The sequence below is a fragment of the Castanea sativa genome, chromosome 2 (genome assembly GCF_040712315.1).
Source record: "Castanea sativa cultivar Marrone di Chiusa Pesio chromosome 2, ASM4071231v1".
Taxonomy (NCBI): Eukaryota; Viridiplantae; Streptophyta; class Magnoliopsida; order Fagales; family Fagaceae; genus Castanea; species Castanea sativa.
The window spans coordinates 1,902,316-1,914,698 of record NC_134014.1 but is presented as its reverse complement, the minus strand read 5'-3'; the positions used below and the strand labels follow the sequence as shown (position 1 = coordinate 1,914,698).

General features: G+C 34.4%; 1 non-coding gene and 1 pseudogene across 1 annotated transcript; both read right to left on the bottom strand.

The window, feature by feature from the left end:
* Positions 1-642: 642 nt before the first annotated feature.
* On the bottom strand, positions 643-838 carry LOC142626558 (U2 spliceosomal RNA). The gene has a single exon (XR_012842554.1). It is a non-coding gene; the product is annotated as a U2 spliceosomal RNA (small nuclear RNA).
* Positions 839-10,712: 9,874 nt separating this feature from the next.
* Positions 10,713-11,764, bottom strand: LOC142625746 (germin-like protein subfamily 1 member 7; annotated as a pseudogene).
* Positions 11,765-12,383: the final 619 nt, after the last annotated feature.

The window sequence follows — 12,383 nt, the reverse complement described above, 5'->3', positions numbered from 1 at the left end:
ACTTATTGTAAACCTCCTTCAGATATGAATTTATCAAATTTAGAGGGGCAGAATTTGCAGTAGTGTCTCAATTTCAATTCGAACATGGGTTTGATTTGCACTCTTTATTCTGAGAAATATTAACCCTCCAAAAAGAGAAAAAAGAATAAAAGCCTTGAGATAGGGCAGATGTATAGAACATTTCAACAAGAGTGTTTTTTCAACTCTCTCAAAAAGGAATCTAATCCAAACATGTATGTCATGTTTTCTTACTTTGACAGAGTACAAATATCTAAATTTGAGATTTTTAGATACTTTTTCAGACGTATTGACAAAAAAAAAAAGCAGCCATTTAACATGCCAACTCTCTCCTTCTAATACCGATCTTCACCTATATAGATTCTAAAGTGGGCGATGGCAATGATATTAACCATGCCATCATCTTTGTATGAATAAGAATGGTTATGAAACCGTAAGTCAATAACGCAAATTTCAACACAAGTGAATAAGCAATGACTTATTTCCAAGCATCAAAATAAGTCAATAATTGTTGGGTTAAAAAACAATTATCGTCTTTAAAAATGAAATTGTTTAAGTAAATAGAAGAGTAGGGATTCTGGGACTTCCAATGTAATGGTTGATCAATGTTTGAACTAGAATTTGGTGGGGTGCGCCAGGCCCGAGCTATAGTGCAACGCATGGGCGACGCTTAAGAGCCCCAGTAGCAAGCTACTGTGGTGGGCTCTCCCCCTCAAGAAATAAATTTAATATCGTGTGGGCCGATGACCCACATATCAGATATTAAACTGATAAGAACAGATACTACACTTGATCTTAGCCAAAAGGCCGAGAAAGGTATGAGTATTCCAATCACACATGCCATCTTTTATTGTCCAACTCGTAAAGGTTCTCTTCATCTGGAGGCAGTGTGGGACAAATATTGCGGTAACGTATCACTTCTTTTTCACATCTGATTTTGTATTTTCTCGCTGAGATGTCAAATGCAAAGCTCAAAGTTAAACCAGTTTTGTATTAACAGATACGATTCTTGCGATTGAACCTGATAAGCCTATTAAGTCTTTTTGTGGGAATTGGGTGAAATAAACTGTTAAAACAAGGTTAAAGAAGAGAGAAAAGAAAATATGACACAAGGAATTCACGTGGTTCGGCAATATGCCTACGTCCACGGGAGGCAACAGAATAAATTTTCACTATAACCGTGGAGATTACAACAATAGCTTGAAGACACTTTCACACAAACCCAAACCCCAAATATACCCTTAGTTCTCTCACAAATAAATAGAGAAAACCCTATTGTATTTAGACAAATTGCAAGACACCCTCACTTCCTAACTTTGGTGCACACACACAGAAGAAGTTATTTTCTATCTCTTTGTCTCACGCAGGAACTATCTCTTGCTCACACCCCCGTATTGCTCTCATTTGCTCCACCTCTATTTATAGCCAAAGTTCAGCCGAAATACCAACAATTTTAGCACACGAGAGACTTCTATTGTTAAGGAAGTCAACAATAGTGGCCAAGCAATCCCTGCATCATTTAATGCATGAGTGTAGTATTTCTTCACACAAGCTTACATGCTGAATTGCATATCTTTGACTTTGTTGATCAAGCCATACTTTCTAACATAGGCATGCATCCATTTATTGCCTATAGAATCATACATTTCGGCTATGCATGAATATAGTGCAAGTCGGTGTTGTTCCATGCCATTTTCTTTGACAATTCATACAAGATAGCATTTAATGCTTACTTGTAATGTAAATCCGCCGACATTAAAATTCAAGCCATTTCAACAAATCTCCACCTTGGCTTGAATTGTATCAAGCTTCACAAACTAAAATCTTCAATCGCCTCCACCTTAGCCCTTTCGGGCTATCACAAGCCACAAACACTGATCAAGTCCAAGCAGTGCTTGAACTTGCTTGTAGGTACCAGCTTCGTCAACATATCAGCTGCATTCTCTGAAGTGTCAATTTTCTCAAGAAAAGGGAAGCAATAGTGACAGCAATAGATCAGTGGTGTAGGTAGAGCTAGATGAAATGGAATCTCAACTAGAGAAGGAACCTCACAATAGTGATCAAGAAGATCACAACATGATATTAGAACGGCCTAAATGCAACATAAGACCACCAGTTAGGTATGGTTTCGAGGATCTTGCTTCTTATTGCTTAGTAATCAGTAGCGGGGATCCTTCCACTTTTCAGGAAGCAATTGATAGCTCTGAAAGGGACAAGTGGATGGAAGCTATGGTGGAGGAGATGGAGTCCTTAAATAAGAACAAGACTTGGGAATTGTCAGAACTTCCAAAGGGAAAGAAACCGATAGGTTGCAAGTGGGTGTTCAGAAAGAAGGAAGCAGTATCTAAATAGGAAGGAGAACGATTCGAAGCAAGATTGGTAGTAAAGGGATATTCACAAAGACATGGGATTGACTACGATGAGGTTTTCTCACCTGTGGTCATGCATACTTTTATTAGGGTAGTGCTAGCCTTGGTAGCACATCAAGATCTGGAATTAGAACAATTGGATGTGAAGACGGCATTCCTTCATGGGAATTTGGAGGAAGAAATCTTCATGGAACAACCAGAGGGGTTCAAGAAACCTGGTACGGAGAAGATTGAAAAAGTCACTCTATGGGCTTAAACAATCTCCTAGACAATGGTACAAGAGGTTTGATTCCTATATGATTCAGATTGGTTATACCCATTGTGAGTATGATTGCTGCGTATATGTTAAGGTGCTTGATGACAGTTCTTATGTTTTCTTGTTATTGTATGTTGACGACATGTTAATTGCTGCAAAGAGCACGTGTGAGGTTGACAAGTTAAAAGCTTTGTTGCGCAAAGAGTTTGACATGAAAGACTTGGGTACTGCTAAGAAAATTTTGGGTATGGAGATTCGCAGGGATAGGGAGTCAAGAAAGCTATGGAGATCTCAGAAGAACTATATCAGAAAAGTTCTTGAAAAATTCAACATGCAAGATGCTAATCCTATAAGCACCCCATTGGCGAATCACTTCAAATTATCTGGTAGTCAGTGCCCGAAGAATGAAAAAGAAATTGAAGACATGTCAAAGGTTCCATATGCAAGTGCAGTTGGATGTTTAATGTACGCGATGGTTTGCACCAACCTAGATTTGGCTCATGAAGTAAGTATTGTCAATAAGTACATGGCAAACCTAGGTAGAGAGCACTGGAATGCAGTGAAGTGGATATTCATATACCTGAATGGAACCGCAAGATATGGGATTCTGTTTGCAAGGCAACATGGTGATAATTCAGTGGTAGGATATGTGGTTTCAGACTATGCAGGCAGTATAGATGACAGAAGGTCTACAACAGGTTATGTGTTTACACTGTCCAAAGGGCCTGTTTGTTGGAGATCTACACTACAATCCCTACTAGCCATGTTTACTACAGAAGCTGAGTACATGACGGTAGCTGAAGCTACAAAGGAAGCACTGTGGTTGAAAGGGCTAGTCAAAGAGCTTGGTTTGAACCAAGGAAGAGTTCAATTGCATTGTGACAGTCAAAGTACCATTTACTTGGCAAAGCATCTGGTTTATCATTCTAGGACAAAGCATATTGATGTGAGATTCCATAAGATAAGGGAGTTGATTGCTACAGGAGAAATTATTCTTAAGAAAATTGACACTTCAGAGAATGCAGCTGATATGTTGACGAAGCCGGTACCTACAAGCAAGTTCAAGCATTGCTTGGACTTGATAAATGTTTGTGGCTTGTGATAGCCCGTAAGGGCTAAGGTGGAGGCGATTGAAGAGTTTAGTTTGTGAAGCTTGATACAATTCAAGCCAAGGTGGAGATTTGTTGGAATGGCTTGAATTTTAATGTCAGTGGATTAACATTGCAAGTAAGCATTAAATGCTATCTTGTATGAATTGTCAAATGATACAGCAAGAAACAACACCAACTTGAACTATATTCATGCATAGCGGAAATGTATGACTCTATAGGCAATAAATGGATGCATGCCTATGTTAGAAAGTATGGCTTGATCAATAAAGTCAAAGATATGCAATTCAGCGTGTAAGCTTGTGTGAAGAACTTTTCTGATAAAGTTCTTCTGAGATATCCACAGCTTTCTTGACTCCCTATCCCTGTGAATCTCCATACCCAAAATTTTCTTAGCAGTACCCAAGTCTTCCATGTCAAACTCTCTGCGCAACAAAGCTTTTAACATGTCAACTTCACACACACAGAAGAAGTTCTTTTCTACCTCTCTATCTCACGTAGGAACAATCTCTTGCTCACACACCCGTATTGCTCTCATTTGCTCCACCTCTATTTATAGCCAAAGTTCAGCCAAAATACCAACAGTTTTAGCACACGAGAGACTTCTATTGTTAAGGAAGTCAACAATAGTGGCCAAGCAATCCCTGCATCATTTAATGCATGAGTGTAGTATTTCTTCACACAAGCTTACATACTGAATTGCATATCTTTGACTTTGTTGATCAAGCCATACTTTCTAACATAGGCATGCATCCATTTATTCCCTATAGAATCATACATTTCGGCTATGCATGAATATAGTTCAAGTCGGTGTTGTTCCATGCCGTTTTCTTTGACAATTCATACAAGATAGCATTTAATGCTTACTTGTAATGTTAATCCACCGACATTAAAATTCAACCCATTTCAACAAGTCTTAAACAGATCAAAACTTTGTGTATTATATACAATTTACGAGTTTATCAAAATGATGCACCGTAAGTGGTTGTCCAGAAAAAAAAAAAGAAAAAAGAATAGATGGTTTTTTTGCTGCATTAATTTAGCCTGCTATCATTGCAAGGATGATGGATGCTTATAACAACATTCAATGTGACCATCGCACACCCTTGGTGCGATGGTCACTCCACAAGTATAAGTGCTTGTGGGGTGTGGGGGGCAAGGGCCGAGGTTCAAGTCTCCAAGAGAGAGCTTCATACACATATACACTTAGATTAGGTTATAGTAGAATTCTATCTTGTATCAAAAAAAAAAAAAAAAACAACATTCAATGTGTTACAATTTTCAAGATGATTGTGTCTTCTGCAGATTCAATATAAAAACATGGTTTAGAGTTTATACACGACACAGGAACATTCTTCTTTAACAAGTGAAAGATTGAAAGTTCAATATTATTAAGTGATTTGACGATCACCAGTAACAAAAACTACTTGGATCAATTCACCTTGGCCTTCCAGATTTTTGATTCTATCATTGATGGATGAGCCTTGTGATAGAATCACAAGAAAAGTTGAATTTCTCAAAAGAAGACGCAAGAAACTTTACATATTGTTGTGGTATAATATGAATGAAAAGGAACAACATTCTATATAAGACAATCAGAAATGGCAGTTGTCCATCCTTTGTTCTTACTTAGACAAATAAACAAAATATATAATGATTATCTAACATCTTGGGATTTTGTAGACAGTTGTTGGAACCCACCTCTACTCCTTTTTGTTAAAATTAATTTCATTGCAACCATCAGTGTTAGTGATGACAAAGCAAAATCATAGGGGAGAAGTCTTGACTTTTTTGATATTTAGGATCCTCTTATAGTTGAAGCCAAAGCAACCCTTTTTGGTCCAATTCAGTCCATTCCATCTACTTTGGTCCACTAGCGATTATTCGGTCCACTTCAGTCTTACCTTGTCCATTCGGTCTTATTCTGTGTATTTGATGCAATTCAATCTTATTCCGTCCATTTAGTTTACTTTGGTATATTCGGTCTACTTCGGTCTTATTCAGTCCACTTCAGTTCAATTCGGTTCACTTCAGTCCAATAAGGTCTTATTCAGTCCATTCATTCTTATTCCGACTATTCGATCCACATCAATCCATTCAATTCACTTCGATCCAAATTGGTATTATTCGCTCCACTCAATTGGTCCAATTCGGTTCATTTCAGCCTTATTCGGACCAATTCGGTCCACCTTAGTTCGTTCAGTTGAATTCGGTCCACTTCATTTTTATTCAGTCCACATCAGTTCATTCAGTTCACTTCGGTCCAAATTGGTCTTATTCAGTCCAATTTGTTGCACTCAGTCGAATTGGTCCAATTCAGTTCACTTTGGTCTTATTCAGACGAATACAGTCTACCTCAGTCGGTTCGGTTGATTTCCGTCCACTTCATTTTTATTCGGTACACTTTGGTCTATTCAGTCCACTTGATCCAATTCCGTCCACCTTTGTCCAATTGGTTCACTTCAATCCAATTTAGTCTTATTTGGTCCCCTTCAATCTATTTCAATCCACTTTGGTTGATTCAGTCCGCTCTGTCCATTTAGTCCATTTTGGATTAATTGAGTCTTAAATTTTTTCTTTTTTTAGGTTGCATTTTCAGTTTTTGGCTAAATTTTTTTTTTTTACAAAATTTTTTAGGCCAAACTCTTTAGTTTTGACCTAAAAAATACCACAAAAAAAAAAAGGAATTAGAAATTAGAGACAGGGGCCCTAAAAATGCAATAAAAATAATAAATATTCAAAGAATTACCTTAAAATTCAAGTTTCAATAATATTATTATTATACTTATACTTGGAAAAAAAAAAGCTATAATTCTAAACTTATATAATAATTTAAACTTAATGAAACATGTTACATTTATTTCCATGGAATGAAGGTATATATATAATATTTTTGATATATTCAAATTAGTCAACTAATTATGGTATATTTAAAAAAAGCCTTTTTAATAACATCATCTCCACTTAATGTGATATATTTAAAAAAAAGCCCTTTTGAAAGGAGATGCAATGAATGTGAATATGTGATCCTTCCACTTGAAAATTCCTTGGCTTTTCCCATTAGTGAGCTAAATCGTGTCTTCAAACCTTTTCTGATTGATCCATATATAAATCATCCATATTGACATTTTGTCAAAATTGAACTTGAAATGGTCCTACAATTTTGGCTTAAAAGGTAGACTTGGCAAACAAATTGGTTGGTCATGTTTGGGTTAAACCCAGTACGGTACAAGTCAAATTGACAAAAAAATTCCAGACCATTGCATTGTTATTTTATTTTATTTTTTTTTAGAAGAAACATCATGAAATTTCATAAAAAAGAAATCAGCCAAAATCAGCTAAAAGTACATCTGTAAGTTGTGAAGAAATAAACTTCATCCACACAATAGAACTACTAACATGTCTTGCATGTTTAGTTAGGTTATAAATTGTAGAGTTGCCTAGTCTACAGGTATTAGAAAAATAAATATAATTGCATCATTTAATGCCCAACTCGTCTTGGTTTTCCTCTTCTGGAGGCAGTGTGGGACAATACTGCGGTAAGCTATATACACTTTTTTTTACGTCTAATTTTGTATTTCTGGCTGAGATTTCAAATACAAGCTCAAAGTTAAACCAGTTTTGTATTGTCAGATTCGATTCTTGTTATTGAGCCTGATTAGGCTATTGAGTCTAAAACAGATCAAAACTTTGTGTATAATAAATAATTTACGAGATTATCAAAATGATGCAGCGTACTGTCCAGAGAGAGAGAGGAAAAAAGAAGAAGAAGAAAAATAATAGAGAAATTTTTGCAGCATTAGTGGAAGGAAATGTAGCCTGTTACCATTGTAAGGATGATGGATGCTAATGACAACATTCAATATGTTACGATTCCCAAGATGATCGTGGCTTCTGCAGATTCAATATAGAAACATTATGGTTTAGAGTTAATTTATACATGACACAAGGAACATTCTTCTTTAATCAAATAATAATATCTTTTAAATAATGCATTTTATGAATGTTTTCATTTAAAATTTTTAATGTAAAAAGAACGTTTAAAGTTTTAAATTATATCATTTTTTAACTAAAAATTTTGCAAAGTGACATGATCGATTGGTTTCACATTAACAATAATACAAATTGTACTACATAGAAGCCTTACAAATCTATATTTATATATAATATCTAAAAGTTAAAACATAGTATTTATTGTTACTACTCTACTTTGATTCATTCAGTCAATTGGGTCCACTTTGGTCAATTTAGTCAATTCGGTCCAATTCAGTTTTATTTCGTCCATTTTATTCAACTTTGGTCCATTCACTTGGTCCAATTTGATCTTATTTGGTAAATTGGTCCATTTCGCTCTATTTAGTCCAATTCAAACTTATTCGGTCCATTCGATCCAACTCGGTCTTATCAGTACAATTCAGTCTTATTCGGTTCACTTCGGTCCATTCCATCTACTTAGGTCCATTCGGTCTTATTCCAACCATTCGATCCAATTCTATCTTATCGGTCCATTCCGTCTATTTGGGTTTATTCGGTCCTATTCTGTCCACTTCAGTCTAGTTCAGTCTATGTGGTTCACTTCTGTCCAATTCAATCCACTTCAGTCCTTTCCGTCCATTTGGTAGACTTCAGTTCAATACGGTCACATTTCGTCCACTTAGGTCCATTCAGCCCACTTCGTCCAATTCAGTCCACATCTATGCATTTGATTCACTTTGGTCCAATTTGGTCTTATTTGGTCCATTTTGGACTAATTGTGCCTTAAATGTATTCTTTTTGTGGGTTGCTTTTTTTGTTTTGGGTTGATTTTTTTTTTCGACAAATTTTTTTGGGCCAAACTCTTTAGTTTTAGGCTAAAAATTAAGCATTAGAAATTAGAGACAAGAGCTCTAAAAATGAAATAAAAATAGTAAATATTGCAAAGATTATCTTAAAATTTAAGTTTCAATAATATAGACATTATCAGTGTCACATTATTAACCAATTTTCAATATTTTCTCCCACCTTTTTAATAATTTTTCTCCTGATTAATTTCCTATTTAACAATTACACCTTCTCCAACATTTACTTGCTTTTACATTTTTATCCCCCTACTACTCTATACTTTAACCTTACAATTTCTCCACCCCTTCATCTTCCTTTTATTTTGACTATTCTTCTCCCATTTTTTTTTACTATAAAAGTTTGTTATTTTCTCTTCCATTCAATCCATATTTTGCTCACACAAAAAGGTGAATACTCTCTCTCTCTCTCTCTCTCTCTCTCTCTCTCTCTCTCTCTCTCTATATATATATATATATATATATATTCTTTCTTTTGGTGGATTTTTAATTTAGATTGATGAATTTTTATGTTTAACTCTACTTTAGGTTGAAATGATTTGCTTATATTCTATTTTTTTTTCTTTTTTTGTTATATGTTATCCTATGAAATTATTAAATCATTTAATGTCATTCTATTACATAACATGACTTGGATAATTTGATGTATACAACTATACATTTTCTTTGGATTGTTCTTCTACTCATTTTTTTTATATATAATTTTGTTATTTGTCTCACACTCTCTTCCAAAAAATAGGTGATTATTCTCTCTCTCTCTTATTATTTCTTGCAACTCTACTTTAGATTGATGAATTTTTTTGTTTTGTTTTTTTTTTGGTCCCTACTTTTGGATGATACACTTTGGTGGTGTGTTTTGAGTTATTTATCGCATGCTCTCTCTATCCCTCTTATAGTTTTGATTTGAGTTAATTTTTAGATTTTTTAGAAGTGAAAATTTGAGTTTTATATCAAAATAAAATCTACATGATTATGTATTTGAATGTGTCTATAAATTATTTGAGTAATTTCAATCATAAATTTGTGATAAAGTGTAGTTATCATGATAATTTTCTTAAGAGAATGAGAAATTCAAATAATTAATTTTGGAACTTAAGAATTTTAGTTGTAGAAAAAAATTAACTATAACACACTATACAAAAATTTAAATAATATAAACTACTTGAAATAATAATGGAATAATATCAATCAAATGCACCTAAGTTTTTCAAAAAAAAAAAAAAAACTCAAAATAATAGAATGATATATTTGTAGAGATGGAGAGATGAAAAATAATTTTAGAAATAATATCTTCAATACGTTTTGGAGAATAAATCATATATTATACCACGTTACAAAATAGTTTTATATTCCCACATACAACTAGTACAAAATAATAAGGGGGAAAATTACATAAAAAGCCCACAATGTATACCATGTTTTAGATTAGGTCTCAAGTCTTTAATGTGACAGATTAAAGATCCAAAGTTATGAAATTGTTTCAATTTAAGGCCCATTTCAGCCTACATTATATTTTTAATGTTGTTCTGGGCAATATCAATGAAAAAAAATAAAAAGAGAAAACCATGGATTAAACTCTCTGTTCACCTAATGTAAGGCTTGCTTATAAATCAATATGGCTGTCATTCAACAGAGTGTGTAGAGAGAAAACTCTTTGTTTAAAGAGAGAGTTTCATTGTAAGTGAAAAAATTAATGATTGTTAGAAAATCGAAATTGATTAAAGTAAAATAGAAAATTAATTGACAAAATGTTTTATAAGTTTAGGACTTTAATTGACAAAATTAAAAACTTTGAGACCTTATTCGAAACAAGACGTAAACTCTGGCCTTGTTGTGTAATTTCCCAAAATAATCGTATTTAAATGTTTTAATATTTCATTTGTTAACTTCTTTCCCTAGTATAACTTTTTCCATTTTTCTTCAGTATGAATTTATAGACCAAGTGTTGTAGAAATTCAATACTCTTACTATTTCAACATCGAAAATGTTGCTTAAATGTTACATTTAGGACTGTGTTTCTACATATATAAGTTCTTGTAATTTCAATCATTGTGGATCAAAGGTGTAATCAAGATTTAGTCGTACACTAATTTCTCTGCATTTGCAATGACACCATGACACAGAGGAAAAAATCATAAGACAATTTTATTTGATAATAAATATTTTAATGGCAATACAGGTTGGGAAACAAGGCAAATTTTAATCAAACTCTGCTATGTAATGGTTCATCATTACTATTACAAATATTTTTCCTAATTGTGGTTTGACTAGAATTGTTTCTGAAGATATTCAACAACATTCTTGTCCAACTGGAAGGCCTTGGCAAGAACATCAGGATTGATTGGAGGATTAGATCCAAAGACTGCGTTTGCTATGGTGATCAACCCAGGATTCTGACTGCTAAGACCAGCAAAGGCAACGGCATTGGTCTGCCCTATGTTGAATTGGAAGTGAATGAGACCAATAGGGAATACAAAGACGTCTCCCTTGTTTAGAACTTTGGTGAAGAGTTTGTTTGGATTGGATGTGACAAATCCAACTAAGAGAGTACCCTCTATGACAACCAAAAGCTCAGTTCCGCGGGGGTGAGTGTGAGGTGGATTCAAACCATATGGTGCAAAGTCAAGGCGAGCCAAAGATATGCCTAGAGTGTTGAGACCTGGTTATTTATCAACGTTCACAAGATTGACACTTGATCCGACTTTATTTGTAGCTGTGTTTCCAGGAATATTGAGTCCAGAGAAGAAAAAATCATTGGCTGTGACAAGTGTTGGGTCCTTGCAAAATTTCCCATTCACAAAAACTGCACAAAGAAAAGTTTGTTATTGTCACAAATTAGATAATTCTGTAGCAATTGACAACATGTCATGTAGGGGAAAAAAATGTGATAGAGATGATATAACCGGCGAGCATAATTTCGTCAATGTGTAGAACTTATAATGATTTCAAAAGAAAGTGATAACAATACTACTACTGCTAACGATAACCAGATTATGTACCTACCAGCAGAATTGGTGTTGTTAATTGCAACACAAAAGTCTTGCAAAGGACTAGGGTCATAGGCAGAAGCAAGGGAGGATGCCAAAGCCAAAAGGGCCACAGTTACAAGGTAAGAAACAACTTTCTTCATATTTGAGATTCTAGTAGAGTACTCTGTGTATTCTTGCTTTGGTGAGGGGTGGGAAGCATAGCATATGGGGATATGTCTATTTATAGATAGGAGTCAGTGAACCGGTCAATTGATTTTTAACAAACGAAGCATAAAAGACTCGGCAATTTTTCAACCTTAATCACAATTTTTTATTTAATGGGTTATCCATTCTTTAACCACTACTAGCCGTATTTTTTTTTTTTTTATTCAAAGATGGCAGAAATTTATTTAAGAAAAAAGAGCGTATATAATATTGAAAAGAGAAGTAAGGAGCCTATATATTTGATAAAAGCAGTAAAATTGGACCTCTTCAATGCCATTTTGAAGTTTTAACGTTGCTTTGGGCAACCGACAACTAAAGTTTATGTTGAAAGTATCTTTGAGATTGAAATGACTTAAGCTCCCAAGTATGTTGACTCTGTCCTCATCAATGAAGTGGTCCACCATTGTAGGCTGCAGCTGGGGATATGCAATACAACTATGTTTTGCGTAAATTCTCTAAGTCGAATGGTTTGAACTTATCGTGTATTGACCTCATGGTGAGTACTAAATACTTTTAATGGTTAGTTTGATTTAATGGTTTTCTAGAACCAACGACTATCAAATCTTCTGGTATATTCTTGCCATTTCCCCGCTCTTGTT